The sequence below is a fragment of the Nycticebus coucang genome, chromosome 5 (genome assembly GCF_027406575.1).
Source record: "Nycticebus coucang isolate mNycCou1 chromosome 5, mNycCou1.pri, whole genome shotgun sequence".
NCBI classification, from domain to species: domain Eukaryota; kingdom Metazoa; phylum Chordata; class Mammalia; order Primates; family Lorisidae; genus Nycticebus; species Nycticebus coucang.
The window spans coordinates 65,904,560-65,929,167 of NC_069784.1; positions in this window are offsets into that span (position 1 = coordinate 65,904,560).

Below are 24,608 nucleotides of genomic sequence, written 5' to 3' on the forward strand. Positions count from 1 at the left end.
TGATGTGCTGGTGTCCTGTGGCTGGCACTGTTCCAATTGACCTTGGCATCCACTGTGCTTGACCAGGGCTCTTGTGCTGGATTCTGAAGGAAAGACCAGAAAAACGAGGGAGAAGCAGCAGCTGGTGACATAACAGTTGAGGGTTTGCTTGAAGAAAAGCACGAGTCCTCACCCACATCAGTGGAGCACATTGAGTCTGGAAGAAGATCCACGGAAGAGCTATTCACTCAGGTGAATGTTAGCAGATGGTGAAAGTAAGAAACAAAAACAGGCCAGTCATGGTGGCTCACATCTGTAATCCTAGCACTCCGGGAGGCCAAGGAGGGTGGAGCTCAGGAGTTTGAGACCAGCCTGAGCAAGAGTGAAATGGCCACCTGCTGAGCCATTATACCAGCCTCATATTGCCTGAGCTCAGGAGTTCGAGACCAGCCTGAGCAAGAGTGAGTCCTCATCTCTACTAAAAATAGAAAAATTATCTGGGTGTGGCGGTGCACATCTGTAGTCCTGTTGCAGGCCTGGCAAATTGAAACCAATAGACTCTCACCAAAGATTGCAAGGGAAGGAATTTTATTTTAGCTGGCAGAACTACAGCAGATTAGATTCAAAAATGGCTGAGCTCCCCATCAGCTCTCTCCTTGTCCTTTTATCGCACTCACAAGTAGACACACAAAGGAATCACCATATTATTTGTCACTGGAGATGTCAAAGTATGTGCAAGGTTTACAGAAGCAAAAGCAAGCAGCAAGTGTTAGTTTCATGGACCCAGGAAGCTAAGTTAGAAATTCTTAAAGGCTGGATTGCCATGGGGAGGACCCTGCAGGTGTGTCCTCGGTCTTCCCTGAGAAATCTTTGTTTTTTTTAGACTTTATTTTTCCTGGGCATCATCCCTCAGTCCTTATTTCTCAGGAGGCTAAGGCAAGAAGATTGCCTGAGCCCAAGAGTTTCAAATTGCCATGAGCTGTGATGCCATATCACCCAGGGTGACAGAGTGAGACTTTGCTTAAAGAAAGAAACAGAAACCAAAAATGTGAAGGTGATCAAAGACAGATTTTGTACAAAGGAATGATTATTAGGAGTTCTAAAGTCCTTCAGTTGTTCAAAAAAAAGGATGGAAAAAATAATTTATGAAACACTTTTCTAAGTGGAGAAGGCACATTAAAAACTGTTAAAATAGTAGAAGTAGAAAGCATACTTTCTGAGTCGGAGACACAAAACTCCATCAAAAGGACAGAAGGAGATATGTGGGTAGGGCTCACTTTTGCTAGTATAATCAAAGCTGCCCCAAATGTCCTAGTTCACACATATAAGAGTTTTCATTCCAAAGTTACATGGAAGTAGAATTTATGGGTCATGTCTCCAGTTGTGTTAGATAGTGTCACCTGGATGTCCAGAGTACTTATGCTAATTTATGCTCTCCTGGCCAACAGTATAGAATTCCTGTCTTCCCACATTGTTGCTAACATTTTGTTTTCAGGCTTTGATATCCAGTTGGCACTAATCATTGTTTGAATCTGCATTTCCTGATTAGAAGTGAGGCTGGGCATCGTTTTATAGTCCCTGAGATTTGAGCTTTCTCTTCTGCATGCTGCCTCTTGCTATTGTTTGCCCATTTTCTGGTCTGTTATTCTCCTTATTTTAATCTTGACAATTACTCCTGGATGAATAACACTTTCATGTCTTGATTTAAAAAACCTTTTCATAGAAAAATATCATAACTTTGTTCTCCTGCATTTTCTTACGGTAATTTAAACATTTTACTTTTCATGTTTTCATTGCTTGGATTTTGGTCCAATAACCTCTCCTATTCCATGTTCATCAAAAATCATACCGGGTCTGAGAGCCCTGCCAGTTTCATATGTTAAGAGACATAGAACTATTGAATGTCTGGAATGTGTTTTAGTGTGTGATATGTAGTAAGGATCTAAATTAATACATAGATGAAAATCCCATAGTTTCATTAGTATTTGTTGCATAATTCCTACTGCATGGTAATTCCACCTTGTCACCTTGTTACATACCAGCAGGACACTACTCCAGGTGACCTTGGACCAACCCATTTCTCCTCCTTTCTGGCTTGTCATTCCCAAGTATAACAGTGGAATATGCTGGGATGCAGCATTCTGAGATGGGGTACTGACTGAAACAGCTCCTGCTCCGTTCCAGTCCCCTGACTGAAACAGGATTTCCTTCAATGCATAGTCCAGCAAGCAAGTCACATCACCCCCTGGTAGGGGTACAAAACCCAGGTGGGATTCTTTCTGGGGTCCCTTAGCTGTAGTTCAAGTGAGGTTATGAGGAGTGGAGACTCCATGTGCCCTGGGAAGTTTCTCTGAGTCTCAGGAACTGGCTTACAATGGATCCCCAGGCTTCTGGGGTCCCTTAGCTGACTGTAAGTAATAAGCTCACTTTCTTTTTTTTGAGACAGAGTCCCACTATGTCACCCTTGGTAAAGTGTTGTGGTGTCATAGCTCACAGCAACCTCAAACTCTTGGGCTTAAGCGATCGATTCTCTTGCCTCAGCCTCCCAAGTAGCTGGGAATGCAGGCACCTGCCACAATACCCGGCTATTTTTTGTTGCAGTTGTCATTGTTAGCTGGCTGGGGCCGGGTTCGAACCTGCCACCCTCATTGTATGTGGCTGGGCTGTAATCACTGTGCTGTGGGCGCCGAGCCATAAGCGCACTTTTTGCAACTGTTGTGTTGGTGTGGGTGTTCTGTCTCTCTGGGCTCTGAACAGCTGGTAGCCAATGCATAGTCACCTGCTTCATAAAACCAAGTTTCTCTGTAGACCTTGCTTCACTGATCTGCTCCCCCCTCTTGGCATGAATAAGATTTTATCTCTTGAAATTTCATATGGAAAACTTCTGCTTTCCTCTTGTTCTTTATTTGCATCCATTTGATATTATTTGACTTCTTTCTTGCATATGAATTTTAGAAATCAGTTTTGTTGATTTTATTTAAAAATCCTGTTGTCGGGCAGCGCCTGTAGGGCGCTGGCCCCATATGCCAGAGATGGAGGGCTCAAACACAGCGCTGGCCAAAAAATGCAAAAAAAAAAAAAAATCCTGTTGTCAGTGTCTTGAATTCATAGACTAGTTCGTAAGGGGGGACTTCATGTTTTGTGATCCTTTTCCTGCCCATTAATATAGCACATTGCTGTACTCACTTACAGCATTTCATAATTTTCTCTGTAAATGTTTTTAGATATTTTTAAGCTAATTTAACTGCAGATAACTCAGAGTTGTTATTTTGTGTGAATTGTATACTTTTCTATTTCTAGTTCATCTACTGCTAGTGCAGGGTGGGCAGCACACACAGGTGCCTAGAGCAGTATTCCTGTCAGGAGCGTGGAAGGGCCCACTGCTTAGGGCTCCAGGCTCTGTGGTGGCTATCTTAATTTTTTTTTTTTTTTTTTGAGACAGAGTCTTATTCTGTTGACCTGGATAGAGTGCCATGGTGGCCTAGCTCATAGCAACCCCAAACTCCCAGGCTCAATGATCCTCCTGCCTCAGCCTTCCGAGCAGGTAGTACTACAGGTGCCTGCCACAATACCCACCTAGTTTTTCTATTTTAGTAGAGATGGGGTCTCACTCTTGCTCAGACTGGTCTTGAACTCCTCAGCTCAAGGGACTCTCCTGCCTCAGCCTTCCAGAGAGCTGGTGTTATAGGTGTGAGTAACTGCACTTGGCTTGATTTGAAATTCTTAATAATTTTATCTTTCAATCAGTGTCTTATAAACAAAGTCTCATGAGAACATGGAGCATGTACCTGGGGCTGGGAGGCTCACAGTATCAGCTCTTCCCCCACCACTCTCTGCCTCCCCAGGACAGGTTCTTGGCTCTGTATCTTCACCCCCCACTGGAGACTGCTGTGACCCTTCACCCAGTGAGTGAGTAGGGGTGGCGAGGCTCAGAGTCAGCACCAGCACTGACTTGCTGCTCTGGACCGTGGGTGTCTGAAATGATCTGCCCTCTCTCTGAGTGGTCAGAAAACAGACTGCCAAGGGAAGGAAAAAGCTTTCTTTCTGGTTCCTTGAACAAGGGACTTGATAGTTTTGCATTTCTGCCTGCAAATCACGTGGTCTACACTGTGCTAGTGTGGGGGAATGCTAGAATCTGTTGATCCAGCAACAAATTGATCTTTCCATGGGGGCATTTCTCCCCACACCTAATTTTATGCTATGCTGGTTATTTTGTAATTTCCATACATTATTTTAAGATGAAGTTGTGGTAGCCATTTGAGAGCACCTCATGGGGCCAAGTGCCTTTGCAATAATTTAGTTTATCTGAACACATCAAAGCCTGATGAAATTTGGACGTATTTTACAAAATTCTGCTATTTCAGAGAGGGGTGCAGCTCAGACAAAGGGATCAAAGTCTGATTCCTTGTTCAAAGCTGGAAATGAGGGGCTGCTCTTGTTCCAACTCTAGTTCAAGCAGGATTCATGCATGATTTTATGTGTCAAGACAAAAGTAAAATTAGTGCTAAGAAATTTTACCATCCCACTGAGCATATTTATCAGACATTTCTCATGTTTCTCTCCCTCCTCCTCACCGTCTTCCTCACTGAGAGGAGTCCAAGGATTAATGAACTAGTGCTGGGAAATGATTTATCAAATATTGTATGAAAGTACCATAAATAGAACAGTGCATATAGTTACTGTTTAGAATCAGCAAGCTAATGTTTTTGAGAACATAAAGTAAATTTAATACATAGTTTTCTACTTCTTAAGGGAGAGTTCAGAGAAGAGATAATTTATTGAGCTAAATATCTTTGGTCATATTTTTCATATTTTGTTTTATAGCCAAAGTACTATATAAAAATATAGCTTCCTTCACCTTAGGCCTCTATGAGGAGAGGTGTGTATGAATATATAGCACATTTCACAGCCAGAAATGAAGAACAGTGCAGGTGGCCTCATTCTTGACCTCATCTCACAGCCCATTATAGACATTTCTTGAGAAGGTTCATTCTAGAAATAAAAAGGGTGAGATTGAACTTTGATTTCAGAGAATCAATATATTTCTTAAGATTTTTCTTTTGGTTGTTGCTTTTTAAGATTCAGAACTGAAAAGAGCCCCTTTTGTTTTATTTGATCCCTTTTACATATTAATATGTAACTTTGATAAGAGTGGCATTGTTGATTTAGTAGCATGCAGTTATATTCTGGGGTACTTTGGCACCTCTCTACCTTTTCCAAGGAATATATGGCTATTGTCTGATATCTGGAATTCCATAAGGAAAACTTCAGTCATTTAGATTATACTTAAAAGGATTGCTTTTTCCTTCTCTAAAATAACCAAGGCCTTTAGGGAAGTTCCCTTACTAAAACTTACCCATCCTTTATACTTAAGGTACTAGATCCTTCTCAAAGAACATCTTTAATGGGCACAAGTGGTTATTTTCTGGGATAACACTAAATATGACTAGACTAGAGAGAGGGAATGTAACAAGAGCAGAACAGGAAAGAGTAAGACACACACACACACATACACACAAAGCTACGTGCTTAAAGAGAAGTCACTCATTCCACAGTGTTGCCTAAGCCTCCAAGATGGATAAAAGTCTCTTGTGCCCATCTTCTTTCTAGAACTTGTTGCAGAGTGAGTCCAGGACATCTGTCTACAAAGTGCAAAGAACCACTTAGTGCTCAACAGCAGAGATGATAAAAGCAGAGCCTCTTCTGGCATCACCATGGATGACCATCATGGTGTTACTCTTATATTGTAGATAGTGATTGCTGTATGTAACTTCCATAATTCATCAAGCAACTTTAACCTCTAATAGAAACAAGGGAACAAAGCTGCCAGAGTTCACCACTGTGAGCTTCTCCCTGTCATCTAGAAAAATGTTGCCTTAATAATGGTGCTGAGAGCCCATGTAGAGAAGAGACTCAGAAGTCCAATTACAGAATTTGCCCCATTTGAAAAGAATGTTGTTTTGCCTTAATGCCCATAATGTGCTTTGTTTTTGAATGTTCTTTCTTTCTTTCTTTTTTTGAGACAGAGCCTCAAGCTGTCACCGTGGGTAGAGTGCTCTGGTGTCACAGCTCACAGCAACCTCAACCCCCTGGGGTTAACCGATTCTCTTGCCTCAGCCTCCCGAGTAGCTGGCACTACAGGTGCCTGCCACAGTGCCCTGCTACTTTTTGGTTATCGTTACCATTGTTTGGCAGGCCCGGGGCCAGATTTGAACCCGCCAGCTGTGATGTATGTGGCTGGTGCCTTAGCCACTTGAGCTACAGGCACCACCCTGAATGTTCTTCTTTAAACTGTGAGCCCTTATCAGCTGTACAGAGTGGGCCGTGAAGTGGCAGGGCCCCCACAGCCTGGAAAACATTCTGGGAATGAACCTCCAATTGCTTCTCCTCCGTTCCCAAAACAGCCATGTTCCTTTCTTCATGCTCCCCCTGCCAGAAGTCACACAGTCCTTTCTTTGTCTAGTTAACTATGCAGAGATCCTTGAGATCTCTCCCTTCTTTCTCCTTGTCATGTGCTAACAAAGGTGAGTAGAAACCACTAAGTCACATAGATCTTCCTTTGTTTTGTTAACTATGCAGAGATCCTCAGGATCTCTCCCTTCTTACTTCCTGTCATATGTTTATGAAGTTGAGTAGAAACCAGTAACAAGATGATTTGTCCTTATTCAAGTCATTTGCAGTTTCCAATTATGTTGCAAGAACAAAAATAAGTCTTTTGTTCATGCTACTTCCCTGTAGGGAACCCTGTACAGATACTATGAAATAAAGCTGATTTTGTGCTTTGGTGCTGGCTGCAGCCATCAGCTAGGTCAGATCTCCTGATCCCATTTTTTGTTTCTGTGTCTTCTGTTATAGTGTATTTTCCTCATTCCCCACCAATTCTGATTCTGGTTTGCTATATTTTCCTCATTCCCCACTAATTCCAATTCTGGTTTGCTCCCCTTCCCTGCACTGATTCATGACAATCAGCTTAAGAGGCACCCTCTCCCTGCAAGTGTGAAAACATCTGTGATCCAAATCTATAGTAGTTTAGGGGAGTAAACTTGGAATTAAGTTTCTCAGATGATGGTTCCGTTCCTTGCCCTTACAATTTCTGTTGACCATGGCTTCCTTGTGTACTAAGAAAACTGAATTAGTATGGAGCAGACAATTGAGAACTAGTGGCCTAAATATTTAGTCACAGATTAATCATATATTTCTTACAAGTTATAATAAAATGTCTTATAAATACTTTGCTTATAAAATTTTTTTTAAAAATGTAACCACAAACTTTCCTTCATTATTAATCATTTGCATCAGGTTCACAATGTAGAAGGTTGTCATTTATCTCAGAAATGACATCCAAGGATCTTTTCAGGCCTAATATTTCTGACTCAAATATTCTATGATCACACAAGATTCCTTGCATTATTCATCTTCAACCGTGCTTAAATGTTGACAGAAAATTTGTGAGAAAATGTTTCCAATTTGAAACAAGAGAATTTCTATATTTCTTGAAAAAAAAAAAAAAAAAAGGAGTTGACTAAAAGCACACCAGACTTCTGACTTTTTACATTATCTTCTTTTGTCCAGAAGGAAGATAAATTAAACCTAGGCTATATTTTTTATAAAACTATAATGCATATCTGGTATAGATGTTTTTAAAGAAAATAGCCATCTTTCCAGTGTTTCTGGGTTATAGCTCATAACTCTGTTTGACCAAATTGTAATCTACATCCTTAATATCTATCCTGAAATTTTTGATCAGAGGTGTCTTGGAGGAGGGATTATGAGAAAATAATATAGGCCTTCCATGAGTCATTATTTTCAAATTTACTTGTTGGTCAATAAATTCCACAAGTTCTGTCTTCCTTATTGAGTTACAACAATGGCTGTGAATTGAAATAAAGGCCAAAATAAGTTTTGGGGAAAATGACCTAGGAAGTATACCAGAAGCCACATGTAGTCATACAGTGCTTTCTAGGCATAAATATAAAGCAAACAAAGCATATTTGTGAGGCAAAGAGAAATAGAGACCTAAGATGGAGACCATGAAGTCTGCGAACATTGTAAGGAAAAGCAGAGGCATGAAAAATATTAGAAGACAAAGCAACATCTTTGAATGAAAGAATTAGTATCTAGAATAAAGAAATGCCTCAAAATGTTTTTCTTTTCAATTTTTGTAAGAGATTTAACTCACCAAATATTATTTGAACAGTGCATTGGGTGGCTGTACCTCTTGTACTCAGAGCAATCCTACATACTAGTGGTTCAGAGTAGTGATCTCAGCTTTCTTACCATGGCTTAAGACACAATAAAATGGGGACATTACCTAACTGTTTCATTGATGGCCATGAATTTACAAGTGATTAAATTTGGCTCTTCTCAATTACGTTAACGGGGAAAGAAAGAATGTATTTCAAAAGTGATTGTATCTTACATGTACAATTTTAAAGCATGGTAGCCTGTCTGCATTCATATTTCAAAAATTTGAATGGCAAATGGGAAGGCTTTATTTTTCTAATCTAGCAGCTAGGAAAATCATAAGCATATGCTTTATGAAAGTGCCAAAAATTAGAAAGTTAATTAGAGGGAGATCAATACCAAAACTTACTTATTTTTGGGTCCAGGTGTGCTATTTCTCCCATATTAAATCCTAAAAGGAAAAAAAGGTACCTTAGGGATTTCTCTTTTTTAAGAATGACAGAAATAATTCAGAATAGTTAGCTCAAATTCAACTGTGCCTGTATAAAAGGAAGACAATATAACCAAAGAAAAACAGCATTTTCTCTATCTGGCTACCATCAGGAATAATTGACAGCAGGTTGAGTGTTTAGCTCCAGATAATTAAGATATTAATTAGTATTGACATCATAAATAATATTAGTTAGACACAGTCACATGGGGAAATCTATCTGGGTAAAAATACACTAATATGGGAAAATAAAAGTAAATACCATCACATGTACCATCTTACAAGGGTACATGTGAAACTTGACTAAATGTAGAATATAAATGTCTTAACACAATAACTAAGAAAATGCCAGGAAGGCTATGTTAACCAGTTTGATGAGAATATTTCAAATTGTATATAAAACCAGCACATTGTACCCCATAATTGCACTAATGTACATAGCTATGATTTAATTAAAAAAAAAAAGACCAGACAATGAAAGATAAGCAAAAGCATTCTAAGAAAGTACCCAAAAAAGGAGAATTAAAATCAATATTGGATTACATTGAAATTTAGAACAAAAAGCATTAAGTCACATGAAGAAGGATGTATTTAAATGAACCCACGAAGAGATTTATGCTCCAAATAACAAAGCATCAACATTAATGAAGCATAAATGACAAGGAACTCCAGTGTAATGCCCAGAAACATATTCAGAGGCAGTATTAACGCAATGTCCTCATGGCATAGGTGGCCAAGTAGGCAAAAGAAGAACGGAATATCATAATATGCAGTAGACCTGATTAACAGTTATTAAACGATAAATCCTCAAAAGAAAAAGAAATCTTCTTTTAAAAATGCTCAGGGAATATGAACAAAATTTAAAACTTTTAGATGGCTTAATAAATTTTTTTTTTTTGTAGAGACAGAGTCTCACTGTACCGCCCTCGGGTAGAGTGCCGTGGCGTCACACGGCTCACAGCAACCTCCAGCTCTTGGGCTTAAGCGATTCTCTTGCCTCAGCCTCCCGAGTAGCTGGGACTACAGGCGCCCACCACAACGCCCGGCTATTTTTTTGTTGCAGTTTGGCCGGGGCTGGGTTTGAACCCGCCACTCTCGGCATATGGGGCCGGCGCCCTACTCACTGAGCCACAGGCGCCGCCCTGCTTAATAAATTTTAAGAAGTAGTAGTAGCTCACATAACTGCTTCTGCCCATGTGGCAAATAAGGCATTCTGTTAAACTATGCACTAACACAAAGCATTCAAATATAAAAATGTTAGTACAAATATAATTTAAGATTAATTACTAAGCTCAATAAAAGTTGAGAAAATCTGCGAACACCAGAAAAATTGAAGAAAACCTAAACCTATACAAACAAACACTCATGACAAGCTGCTGCTGCCCCAGAAGGCAAAGCCTACATTGAGAAGTCAGAATTTTGGAGACTCGTAGCCACTTAGAGTTAGAAGGGACAAATTCTTGGGGCCAGCCAAGGGACTGGTGGTTGCTGAGTTCTCTTGGGACACATATGTAAGGTTAGGATACATAAAGAACTCACAGATATATAAAAAAATGGTTAGGTAAATGTCTGCCAATCTATGAAGGGAACTGACAGAGAATCTTGTTCTAAGAATACAAGTTGGGGCTTTAAATTTACTCCACCTCACAGAAAAAAGAACCTACAATTTGAGAAATTTAATAGAGTGGCTTCAGTGTGGTGGTGAAAATATTCCTAGTTCAGACCTTTTAGGAGTCACATACATTAAATATAGCCAAATACAAACTTACAATTAAAAATTACATGAAATAATCCACTAAGAGCAGATGCAATAGAAAAGATATAAATTTAGTTTTATAAAGACATTAATATTTAGGGCCAGGCATGGTGACTCACTCCTGTAATCCTGCCACTCTGGGAGTCTGAGGTGGATGGATTCCTTGAGCTCAGGAGTTTGAAATCAGACTGAGCAAGAGTGAGATCCCGTATCTACTAAGAATGGAAAAACTAGCCGAGCATCATGCAGGTGCCTGTGGTCCCAAATACTCAGGAGGCTGGCAGGGAGAATCAGTTGAGCAAAAGGATTTGAGGTTGCTGTGAGCTCTGATGATGCCATGGCACTCCATCCAGGGCAACAAGATGAGACTCTGCCTCAAAAAAAAAAAAAAAAAAAGGAAAGAAAGAAAGACTATAATATTTGAATAATGAAATACAAATAATAGAACAATTATTTATGAAATATTTTAAATAAAAGATGACTTTGAAATAAAGGAGAAGTATCAAATATGATTATGTAGATGAGACAATACCAAAAAAAAGACATTCTGAAAAAATTATAATCAGCAAAATTAAAACAGAATAGATCAGTTTGCCAGTACATTAGTGAAAACTGAGGAAAGAATTAAAACTAAAGATAGATGGGATGAGACAGCATTCATAATGCAATATAGAAACAAGAAAATAAAAAATGAAAGAAGTTTTCAAAAATAAAATAGATGGTCTAGCATATACCTAATTGGAGATCTTAAAGAAGAAAATAGAGTGGGAACATGTAAATTTTTGAAAAGACAATTTCTAATAAGAGATGAAAATCAATGTTAAGAAGTGGGATAAATAAAAAGAAATCCACAGGGCTGCGCCTGTGGCTCTAAGGAGTAGGGCACCGGCCCCATATGTCAGAGGTGGTGGGTTCAAACCCAGCCCAGCCAAAAAATGCAAAAAAAAAAACAACAAAAAAAGAAATCCATATTAGCTCACCATAGTGAAAATGCAGAATAAGAAAGACAAAAAGGAGACAAACATGTATGGAATGAATAGAGAAGTGTCCCACAATACACTAACAGAATAAAAACAGTCTTAGATAGCAAAAGCAGAGCTAAAATAAAATAAAATAAAAAGGTACAAAAACTTTGGGAGTGGGCGGCGCCTGTGGCTCAAGGAGTAGGGCGCCGGTCCCATATGCCAGAGGTGGCGGGTTCAAACCCAGCCCCGGCCAAAAAAATCACAAAAAAAAAAAAAAAAAACTTTGGGAGAAACTAACTATGAAACTAGAATTCTACATCCAGCAAAAAGGTAAAATAAGACATTTTTAGATAGAAAACAAAGAGTTTGTTAAAATAGGAAAAATAAGTAATAAATATTCTGAAATAATTTGTAAAAGAAAAATTAAAAAAATTACACTAATGAGGGATATATAAATAATTGAACAATGATGGCATGTAATCTAGGTCTGAGCTTAGTTAAAGCATTCCAAAATGCTAGAAATTTTTGGAAGAACAGTTGAGATATACATTAACAATAGCTTTGTTATTCTACATATTATGGTAAAATCTCAAGAATAACCAATACAAGAATAGAGATGGTAAATGTAAATTCCAAATAAGCAAAGAAGAAAGTATAATAAGAAAAAAGTAAAAGCAGGCAATCCAAAAAAAGAAGCAAAAACCCCCACAACAAATGAAAAACACCATGTATTATAACAGAAAGAGATCCAAATGCATGAGTGTAATGGATGAAGCTCATCAGTCAATAAGCTCGTCAAAAAATATACATAAAATATCAGACCCTATACTATTTATAAATGATGCTCCTAAAACATAAAGTTACAGAAAATCTGAGAGTGACAGAAAGAAACAATATTAACCAAAAAAGGCTAACGTATCTAAGTAGACATAAAGACCAAAACCACATATGTGGGTAAATAAGAACATGATACAATGATAAATGATTGAGTTTACCAGGGCATATGAAATTTTCAAACTTGCATGCCCCTCATAAAAAGTTTCCAAATATATAAAGCAAAAATTGTCAAATTCACTTTTACAGAGGGAGATTTCAAAAACATTTCTCCATAATCAATTGGTCAAAAAATTTTAATAAGGATATAAAACATTTGAACAACTCAGTTAATAGGTTGGAATTAATGAACCTACAATTATATCAATATATTTTTCTCAAGCAAACAAAGATCTTTTATTTAAAATAAATAGCTGGAGGAGGGGCAAGATGGCTGACTGGAGCCAGCTTTCCACAGAAACTCCCATCAGGAGGGAAGGATAATGACCAGAAAGTACACGATAAAGCTAAAGACTGGGAGCTGAGCTGAGAGAGAAGAGTGATAACTGCAGGTCACTTCTGCTGAGACAAGTTGCAACTCTAAGAAAGCAAATTTCAGGTACAAAAACTCATCCCAAAGGAAAAGTGTCGATCCCCTTCCCCAAGAGAGTTTTTTTTTTTCTCACTGTAGGTTTTCTATAGGGGAGCAGTGAACTGAGGGCCTCTTGTCTCACCCTACCGGAGAGAGTTGCAGGAAGTGGGGACTACTTCTCCAGAGGGACCCTGTTATGACCCTAAGCACTCTCTAACCAGGCATGAAAGTTGAACTAACATTTTCCCTGCCATTTTGAACTTCCAGTCCACCCTTCCCCCCTCGCCTGACCCCTGCAGAGACCAGAAAGTCTGTGGTTCATTGCCAGGTCTGGGCATTGCAAAGGCTGTGGTAGAAAAGCTGCACTGTAACAGTGAGCCTAGCAGTAGTGCAGACAAAGGCAGGGAGGCTGTCAGGCTTGACTCTGTGAAAGTACAAATCAGCTGTGGGAAGCAGCTTGTGAGCCACATGCCCTGCCCTGCTGGAACTGAGTGCCCCAGTGCCTCATCCTGCTGGAGGTTCACACCCTGCCTTTCCAGAGCCACTCACCATGTGCCCCACACCCCACCCTGCTGCTGGAGCTGCATGCCCCGCACTCATGGAGCCGCTACTACAGCTGCCTCCCTGGCCATGGGAGCTGCCTGGGAACTGCACAAGGACACCTCCCATGAAGATTCAGCAATAATAGAGTGATCCCGGAGGTCTGATCTTGGAGAGACATCTCCCCAACTCTGAGGACTGCCAGAGGAAGCCAGACCTCGTCCTATAGGGATATCAATGCTACAGAGCAGCTGGAGCAAAGGTGCGGTCGCTGAGGGAGAAAATCATTTGCTGACTTGTTATCCTCAGGTTCAGACTGAGCTCAGGTGGAACACTCCCCAGTTGCCATTGAGTATATGAGGCTGGCAGGCCTGAGCTCCCCCAGCCAGCTGGTGGCAGAGGGTAGTGGCAGGGCTGAGGGGGCATTGAATTTCTTTTGACTCTGGCAGGCACAAAGCTCTGGCACATCTGCTTATTGGAGGGAGCAAGACCACAGCCCCATGGGGTTACCAGTGACTGGAGGTGAAAGAGGTACAAGGTGGGGAAAGGGACATCAGCCCCCTGGTACAACTCTGCTACTGGGAGGGCCTTTTTGACTCCACAGAGCACTGGAGTGAGCCACATTTGAACAGTAAATAGACCTCTGCTATCTAGTTGCTGGAGAACCTTTTGAACTCTCCCACTTGAGAGTTTACTGACTGGGTCAATTGGTTTGGAACTCCTAACCTGGGCCAATCACCCAAGGACTCTCTCAGGTGGTACCTTGGATGTATGGTAACAGGAAGGGTTGATTTTCCTCTTTCAGTGGGCGGGGTCTCTTAGTTGCTTCTATTTCTCCACAGTTGGGACTTTAACCCAGAGTCACTGATCCAGTAGGATCAGACAAAGACCAGCTGAATACAAGAAAGAGACACCTAACCCCACCACACCAAGCAGGTCCCCAGAGCCTCAGACTGTAATACTGTATGGGTCCTTTGCAAAGCTGTAGGGGAAAAGCTACAGTCATCAGTTCCAGATCCTAAGCAAAGGGCTGGTTAACCACAACTCCAGGATCCCCCAATCCAATTTCACCTTACCTGCCCATCTAGCCAAATGGTGAAAAATAATCGTGGGGTGGAATCAGTGGGAAAACTCTGGCAACGTGAATAATCAGAGTAGATCAACTCCCCCAAGAAATGACAAAACAGACACACCAGATGATCCCATTCATAAATAAATGGCTGAGATGTCCGAAGTCAAGCTCAGAATTTGGATGGCAAATAAGATCAACAGAATGCAGGTAAAGATGGAATTAGAATTTTAAGCAGTAATTCAAAAGTTGTCTCAAGAACTCAATGAATTCAAAGACAAATTCACCAAAGATTTTGACACATTGAGGGAAGAACTTGCAACCCTCAAAGATCTGAGAAATACAGTAGAATCTCTCAGTAACAGAATGGAGCAGGCAAAAGAAAGGATCTCTGACATTGAAGACAAAGCTTTTGAACACTCCCAAATGTTCTCTTCACTCAAAGAGGAAGAGAAGTAGAGAGCAAAAATGGACCATTCCCTGAGAGAATTGTGGGACTACTCTAAAAGAGCAAACATTCCTCTTATAGGAATCCCTAAAGGAGAAGAGGTTGCTCCAAAAGTCACGGATGCTCTACTCCAAGAGATAATCGTGGAGAACTTTTCATAAATGGCAATAGATTCTGAAATCCAGATAGCAGATAGTTTCAGAACCCCAGCACGATTCAATTCAAATAAAACATCTCTTAGACACATTATAATTAACTCGCCAAAGTTAATATGAAGGAGAAAATTCTGCAAGCAGACAGATGTAAGAAAACCACAACCTACAAGGGAAAGAATATTAGAATGAAGATCTCTCTGCTGAAACTTTTTAAGCTAGAAGAGTTTGGTCATCGAACTTTAACCTCCTAAAACAAAATAATTTTCAACCCAGGATCCTGTATCCAGCTAAACTGAGTTTCATTTATGAAGGAGAATTTAATACTTTAATGACATTCCCATGTTGAAGAAGTTTACCATAACTAAACCAGTTCTCCAGGATATTCTCAGACCCATCCTCCACAATGATAAGCACAAAGCTCTACCACCAAAGTAAACTCACACTGAAACTTTTGATCAAATTCCAAATTCCACAGTGGTGAAAGGATTAAAAATGTCCAGTGGACTTTCAAAAAACTTGATACCCAAAATACTACCAGGCTTATCAATACTCTCAATTAATGTGAATGACTTAAATTATTCTCTAAAGAGCCACAGGTTGGCTGACTGGATACAAACACTCAGGCCAGATATCTGCTGCATACAAGAATCTCATCTTATCTTAAAAGATAAATATAGACTCAGAATGGTCATCTACAATTCAGGCAAATGGAAATCAGAAAAAAGCAGGTATTGCAATTTTATTTGCAGATACAATAGGATTTAACCCAACAAAAATAAGGAAAGATAAGAATGGTCACATCATATTTGTTAAGGGCAACACTCAAGATGATGAGATTTCAATTATTAACATTTATGCACCCAACCAGAATTTGCCTCAATTTATAAGAGAGACTCTAACAGACATGAGCAATGTGATTTCCTCCAGCACCACAATAGTCCGAAGTTTTAACACCCCTTTGGCAGTGTTGTATAGATCCTTCAATAAGAAGTTAAGCAAAGAAATTTTAGACTTAAGCGTAACCATTTAACATTTGCATTTAGCAGACATCTACAGAACATTTCATCCTAACAAAATTGAATACACATTCTTCTCCTTAGCCCATGGATCATCCTCCAAAATTGATCATCTTAGGTCACAAGTCTAGTCTTAGCAAACTTAAAAGAATAGAAATTATTCCTTGCATCTTCTCAGACCATCATGGAATAAAAGTTGAACTCAGTAACAACAGGAATCTGAATACTCATACAAAAGCATGTAAACTAAATAACCTCATGCTGAATGAAGGCTGGGTCATAGATGAGATTAAGAAGGAAATTACCCAATTTTTGGAACAAAACAATAATGAAGACATGAATTACCAGAACCTCTGGGATACTGCAAAGGCAGTCCTAAGAGGGCAATTTATAGTACTACAAGCCTTCCTCAAAAGAAAAGAAAGAGAGGAAGTCAACAACTTAATGGACATCTCAAAGAACAGGAAAAGGAAGAACATTCCAACCCCAAACACAGAAGATGAAAAGAAATAACTAAAATTAGAGTAGAATTAAATGAAATTGCAAACAAAAGAATTATACAAAAGATTAATCAATCAAAAAATTGTTTTTTTGAAAAGGTCAATAAAATAGAGAAACCATTGGCTAACCTAATCAGGGATAAAAGAGTAAAATCCCTAATTTCTTCAATTAGAAATGATAAAGGTCAAGTAACAACTGAATCCTCAGAAATTAAAAAAATCCTTAATGAATATTACAAAAACCTGTATGCTCAGAAATATGAAAATCTGAAGGAAATAGACAAATACTTGGAAATATGCCACCTTCCTAAAAGACTTAGCCAGAAAGAAGTGGAAATGTGAAACAAGCCTTCATCAAGTTCTGAAATAGCGTCAACTATAAGAAATCTCTCCCAAAAGAAAAGCCCAGGACCAGATGGCTTCACATAAGAATTTTACAAAACCTTCAAAGAGGAACTAGTACCTATATAACTTAACCTTTTCCAAAACATAGAAACAGAAGGAATATTTCCCAACACATTCTATGAAGCAAATATCACCCTGATACCCAAATTAGGATAAGAACAAACAAGAAAAGAAAATTATAGACCTAGGAAACACAATCCAGGAACACATCAAACAATTTATACATCATGACTTACATGTGTTTCATTCCAGCATCCCAAGGATGGTTCAATATATGTAAATTTATAAATATAATTCATCACATAAACAAAATAAAAAACAAAGACCATATGATTCTCTCAATTGATACAGAGAAACCTTTTGATAATATCTAGCATCCTTTCTTGATCAGAACACTTAAGAAAATAGGTATAGAAGGAACATTTCTTAAACTGATAGAGGCCATCTACAGCAAACCCACCACCAGTATCGTTTTGAATTGAGTTAAATTGAAATCATTTCCATTCAGATCAGGAACCAGGCAAGGTTGCCCATTGTCTCTACTGCTTTTTAACATTGTAATGGAAGTGTTAGCCATCACAATCAGGCAAGAGAAGGCAATCAAGGGATCCAAATAGGATCAGAGGAGATAAAATTGTCACTCTTTGCAGATGATATACTGTATATCTGGAATACCCCAGGGAGTCAACTACAAAGCTCCTAGATGTGATAAAGGAATACAGCAGTGTCTCAGGCTACAAAATCAATCCTCACTAATCTGTAGCCTTTATATATACCAACAATAGTCAAAGTGAAAAAAACGATCAAGGGCTCTATTCCTTTTAAAATAGTGCCAAAGAAGTTGAAATATCTGGGAGTGTATCTAACAAAGGACATGAAAGATCTCTATAAAGAGAACTATGAAACTCTGAGAAAAGAAATGGCTGAAGATGTTAACAAATGGAATAATATACCATGATCATGGCTGGGAAGAATCAATATTGTTAAAATGTCTATCCTACTGGGAGAGCATGATGGTGGACGGGACGGAAGTGTAGCCCACCTCTCCCAAGTCATCAGGTGAGAGGAAGGGGGTCCATTCCCCGCATGGATTATTGCTGTAGACAGACAGCTGGAGACGCGCAGTGAATTGGTGGATTGCTGTATTTGAGGTGTAATTTAAAACCATGGACTCTGTTGTAGAGATTCTCCCTGCTCGGCCATGCTGGCTGGCCGGCCTCTCTCTCACGGAGGGCAGCAGCGTGCAATTCCTGGCAAAACCCATTTGATGAAAATTTATTCCTGAGCCATGTTTAGCGACCTGAAAGGGGCCCTGCTCAGAGCCACAAGGGACTAAGCAACCAGATGGAAAATTGAAGGGAAGGGATTCCACCAGGAAACAGACATTTTGAATTGTCAGAAATGGCAGGCACCTTCCCCCAGAACAACAGGAGTGATTAAATAGACCAGACCATTCTGGGTGAGGAATACTGGTGTGGGCTGGCAGTACAGGCTATGTGGCAAACTGGCGGGTGGCTGGACTCAAAACTCCAGACTCAAAAGTGAGACCCTGAGCCACATAAACTGAGCAGAAGGTTTCTGTGTGCTGCAGTGGCGCCACTGGCAGCAGCCAGCCCCTCCCCCACAGCTGATTGCAGTTGCCAGTTTGCAGGAGAATGCGGGAGCAGAGTGGAAAGATTGGTGAAGGGTGAACTCCTTCACCGAGTTGGGAGGTCAGATAGGAGAGCTGTCTTGAACAGAGAAGCCGAGGTTGCACAATTAGGTAAAAACTTTTACAGAAACTCCAAAATGGTGATCGGCCAGGTAGGGTGGTTATCGTGGTAACAGTATAAACTGTGAATCAAGTATAAGCCTGGGAACCACTCACAGTGCCACTTGGTGTCCAGAAAGTATATTGCATTATAAATATATTCCTATGAAAGTTGATCCCTACGTCACACATATAGACATATATTTCTCCATATATACAAGAATAATACTTTTGTGGTTGGTGCCTTTTTTTTCTCTCATCATTTTCTTGGAGGAACTATAGTTAAATTTTATTATTTTTATATATACATTTTTTTATTTTTATTTTTTCTATTTTTAACTTTTTTCTTCTTTTTTAACGTTTTTATGAACACCACTTTTTTTTTTTAACTCTCTTTCCCTTCTCTCTTCCTCTTCTTCCCTTCTTATGGTTTCTGAGAGTGCTTGCAACGGACCGCCCTGTCGGTGGCCTTCAGTCCGAGGGAGTGCAGGGAGAAGGAACGAGGAAAGTTGAGAGGTCGGCGCAGGAAAGACAGTCTGGCACACCACGGGTGAAGTATGCAGCTGTGAATTTATTGGGTATACATGTTGGTATTTATACATTTTTACAGAGCTTACATAATGCAATCTTTTTGCTTACGTGTGCGGGTTATCTTTGCGTTTACAAGTGTGATTTATCATGCATTGTTATGTTTTAATGTTCCGCTTCCGGAGGGTGGTGGTTATTAGTCAACTCTGCCCGCTTTCTCCTATCTCAGTTTCTTATTATCTTTTTAGAACAGCTTGACATCTTTTTTATGTTAATGCTTGACTAATTTTACATTTACTATTTGATCTTATTGTTATTGATAATTATAATTTTGATTTAGAGTAAATTCTTTGACAAGTATTATTTTTCCTATTGATTTTTATTATGTGTGACAATTGGTGAAACAAGATGTTCTGAACAGGGCTTTATGGTGGGTGGATGTGTTTTAGTGACTTTGTAACTTATGTAGATAATTTGTATTTCATGTCCTTGGGCTTATCGTCTTAGCTCACTGGTGGGAAAACATCTTTATGTGTTCATTGTTGGTGCTACTGAGTTTAGCAGCTCACAAGGCTGTGCTCTATCTGGATTAGTAGTGCATTGTGTTCATTCTTAGGAAAGTACATATTGACAATTTATCAGAACAAACAGACTTCTGGTACAGGATGACAAACACATGAGTAGACGCCACAATCTTTAAACTTAAGCGGGTAACTGAGCATGCTAGGCAACATTTCTGATGCTGTGCATACTGGGGGCGCTGGGGGCAAAGCTCCGGGGAGCACAAACCACCTTCCTGTCGTTCTGTAACGCGGACAGCACTGCCTCACTACGGCTATATGCCGTGGGTGCGGCAAGTGCTAACATCAGATTTATAGAGGGTTTTTTGTTTGTTTGTTTGTTTCCTTTGTATGTTTTTTACCTTTTTTCTTTTTTTCTTTTTCTCAATTATTCTATGATTATCATAATTTTTATTGCAGTTGGTATTTTTTGTTGTTGTTGTCTGTATGTCTATGTGTTTCTGATTGATTGTGCATCTGTGGGCTTGTGTGTCTGGAAGCCTTTTTATCTGTTTATTTGCTCATTTAGTCTCAATAAGTTTGGTTTTTCGACCTGCAATTCTGAGCTCCTAGCACTCCCCTCCACTCTCACTCTAAGGTCTGGAGACCGGTCCCCCAGAAGTCAGATTCTTGGGTGATTTCTCAAGGGGTGTGTACAGGGCCTGGACTGCAGCTGGTCAATGTGGATTCTGCGGCACAGGAGTGAGAAGATGACAGTCAGCTGAGAGGGAACCACATCGGAGTGGCAGTGCCCTGAGGTCCAGAGCAGCAGCTGTTCTTGGCAACTATAAGGGCCACCCCTAGATATTCTGAAACCACAACCCCTGTCTTCCTGGGCAATCAGAGGAGGCTGGGAATCTTCTCAGATGGCAATCACCACAGAACAGATCTGGTACTGAAACACAGGCTCTGTGAGTAAAGGGTTTGCCTGTGGTGGTACTGGCCTGGGTGAAGCGCGGGGACTAGAAAACGCACACGCAGACCTGGGAAATTCCCAGGTTGAGTCTGACCCAGTGGACCACTTTACTGAGCCTAAGATGCACCTGGCCATCAGGGAATCATCAGCCCATACACAAAGAAGGCAGGAGGCTAAAGCTGACTGTGCTATGAATACAAACCAGCAGGATTAAAGACAGGACCTGAGGTACATGTTCTGGGAACTCAAAACAGTTTCTCTTCTTCAGAGGAATTTAGCAGGGACAGAAACAAACTCCCACAAAGTTGTTTTGTTCTGTCAGTAACATCAATCAGGGGTGGGGCTGGAACTGAGTGAACACACCCCAGCCTCCATTAAGCACCCGAGGTTGTCAGGCCTCACCACTCCCTGCTGGATAAAGGAAGAGAGCAGTGGCATGGCTGAGCAGATACAGATTTCCTTGTGATTCAGGCAGGTATAAACCCCTGGAGTATCTGCTCACTGGAGGCAACTGAGTCACAGCCCTGCAGGGGTATCAGTGACTGAGTGTGACAGACGTGCAAGGTGGGAAGCAGGCATCAACCTTCCCAGACTACTCTATTTTCTGGGCGGGTCCCCCTGACTTCACGGAGCACCAGAGAAAGTCATATTTGAGTTTTCACCTGACCCCTGCGATCCAGTTCCCAGAGACTTTTGAAACGCTCACACCTGAGACAGGTACTGACTGAGTCAATTGATTTGGATCTTTTGAACTGAGCCAATCGCCTGAGGACTATTCAAGTGGTGCCCTGGGTTTGTGGTTGTAGGAAAGTTTGATTTCCTTTTCCAATTGTTGCCTGTGGGGGATGGGGTGACTTAATTGCTTGTATTTCTCCACAGCTGAAACTTCAACCCGGAGTAACTGTTGAAGTAACTAGGGTCTAACAGAGACCATCTGAAAACAAGAAAGAACTACTTAGGCCTACCACAACAAATAGGTCCCCAGTCTCTCAGGCTGTAGCATTGTATGGGTCCTCAACAAAGCTCCAGGGAAAAAGTCAAATGGTGTAAAATAATCATGGGGTGGAATCAACAGAAAAACTCTGGTAGAACGAATAACCAGAATAGATCAACCTCCCAAGGAAAGATTTGGCAGATGTAACTGAAGATCCCATTCGTAAACAGCTGGCCGAGATGTCAGAAATTGAATTCAGAATTTGGATTTCAAACAAGATTAATAGAATGGAGGAAAACTTGGAATTAGAAACTTGAAGAGCAATTCAAAAGTCAGAATTAGAAATTCGAGGAGAAATTCAAAAGTTGTCTCAAGAATTTAATGAATTTAAAGTCAAAACCGTCAAAGATTTCAATGCAATGAACAAAGAATTTGCAGCCCTCAAAGATCTGAAAAATACAGTAGAATCCCTCAGTAACAGAGTGGAGAAATCAGAAGAAAGGATTTCTGACATTGAAGACAAAGCTTTTGAATGCTCTGAACTCTTAAAGAGGAAGAGAAATGGAGAACAAAAACATATCATTCCCTCAGAGAGCTTTGGGATAATTCGAAGAAGGCTAATATCCACCTCATTGGAATCCCTGAAAGTGATGAAGTGGCCTCACAAGACAGAGACCCTTCTCCATGAAATTATGAAAGAGAATTTTTCAGACATGCCAAGAGATTCTGAAATTAGGATAGCAGACAGTTTCAAAACCCCAGCACAACTCAATCTGAATAAGACATCCCCCAGGCATATTATAATTAAATTCACTAGTGTAAATATGAAAGAGAAAATTCTGAAACTAGCCAGACATAAGAAATCCATTACCTACAAAGGGAAGAATATTAGAATGACTGCAGATCTCTCTGCTGAAACTTTTCAAGGCAGAAGAGGGTGGTAATCGACTTTTAATGTCCTACAACAAAATAACTTTCAACCCTGGATCCTGTATCCAGCTAAACTGAGTTTAATTTATGATGGAGAAATTAAATACTTTAATGACATTCATATGTTGAAGAAATTTGCCATAACCAAACCAGCTCTTCAGGATATTCTTAGACCTATCCTCCATAATGACCAGCCCAATCCTCTAGCACAAAAGTAAACTCACTCAGAAACGTTTGATCAAACTCCAACTTCCACAGTGGCAAAAGGATTAAAAATGTCCACTGGTCTTTTGAAAAACTCGATACCCCAAATTTCACGAGACTTATCAATATTCTCCATTATGTGAATGGCTTAAACTGTCCTCTATAGAGCACAGCTTAGCTGACTGTATACTAAAACTTAGGCCAGATATTTGCTGTATACAAGAGTCACATCTCACCTTAAAAGATAAATATAGACTCAGGGTGAAAGGATGGTCGTTCATATTTCAGGCAAATGGTAGCTAGAAAAAAGCAGGCATTGCAATTTTATTAGCAGACACAATAGGCTTTAAACCAACAAAAGTAAGGAGGACAAAAATGGTCACTTCATATTTGTTAAGGGTAATACTCTACACGATGAGATTTCAATTATGAATATTTATGCACCCAACCAGAATGCGCCTCAATTCATAAGAGAAACTAACAGACATGAGCAACTTGATTTCTCCAGCTCCATAATTGTCAGAGATTTAAACACTCCTTTGGCATTGTTGGATAGATCCTCCAATAAGAAGCTGAGCAAAGAAATCGTAGATTTAAACATAACCATCCAACAGTTGGATTTAGCAGACATCTACAGAACATTTCATCCCAACAAAACTGAATACACATACTTCTCATCAGCCCACGGAACACACTCCAAAATCGATCACATCTTAGGTCACAAGTCTAACCTCAGTAAATTTAAAGGAATAGAAATTATTCCTTGCATCCTCTCAGACCACCATGGAATGAAAGTTGAACTCAGTAACAACAGGAACCTCCATACTCATACAAAAACGTGGAAGTCAAATAACCTTCTGCTGAATGATAGCTGGGTCAGAGATGAGATCAAGAAGGAAATTGCCAAATTTTTTGAACAAAACGACAATGAAGACACGTATTATCAGAACGTCTGGGATACCGCAAAGGTGGTCCTAAGTGGGAAATTTATAGCACTGCAAGCCTTCCTCAAGAGAACGGAAAGAGAGGAAGTTAACAACTTAATGGGACATCTCAAGCAACTGAAAAAGGAAGAAGATTCCAACCCCAAACCCACTAGAAGAAAAGAAATAACCAAAATTAGAGCAGAATTAAATGAAATTGAAAACAAAAGAATTTTACAACAGATCAATAAATCAAAAAGTTGGTTTCTTGAAAAGGTCGATAAAACAGATAAACCTTTGGCTAACCTAAGCAGGAAAAAAGAGTAAAATCTACAATCTCATCAATCAGAAACGACAAAGATGAAATAGCAACAGACTCCTCAGATATTCAAAAAATCCTTAATGAATATTACAAGAAACTTTATTCTCAGAAATATGAAAATCTGAAGGAAACTGACCAATACTTAGAAGCATGTCATGTTCCACGACTTAGCCAGAATCAAGTGGAAATGTTGAACAGGCCAATATCAAGTTCTGAAATAGCATCAGCCATATGAAATCACCCTAAAAAGAAAAGCCCGGGACCAGATGGCTTCACTTCAGAGTTCTACCAAACCTTTAAAGAGGAACTAGTACCTATATTACTCAACCAGTTCCACAATGTAGAAAAAGAAGGAAGACTACCCAACACGTTCACCCTGATCCCCAAACCAGGAAAAGACCCAACAAGAAAAGAAAATTATAGACCAATATCACTAATGAACATTGATGCAAAAATATTCAACAAGATCCTAACAAACAGAATCCAGCAACACATCAAACAAATTATACATCATGATCAAGTCGGTTTTATCCCAGGGTCTCAAGGCTGGTTCAATATACATAAATCTATAAGTATAATTCAGCACATAAACAAATTAAAAAACAAATATCATATGATTCTCTCAATTG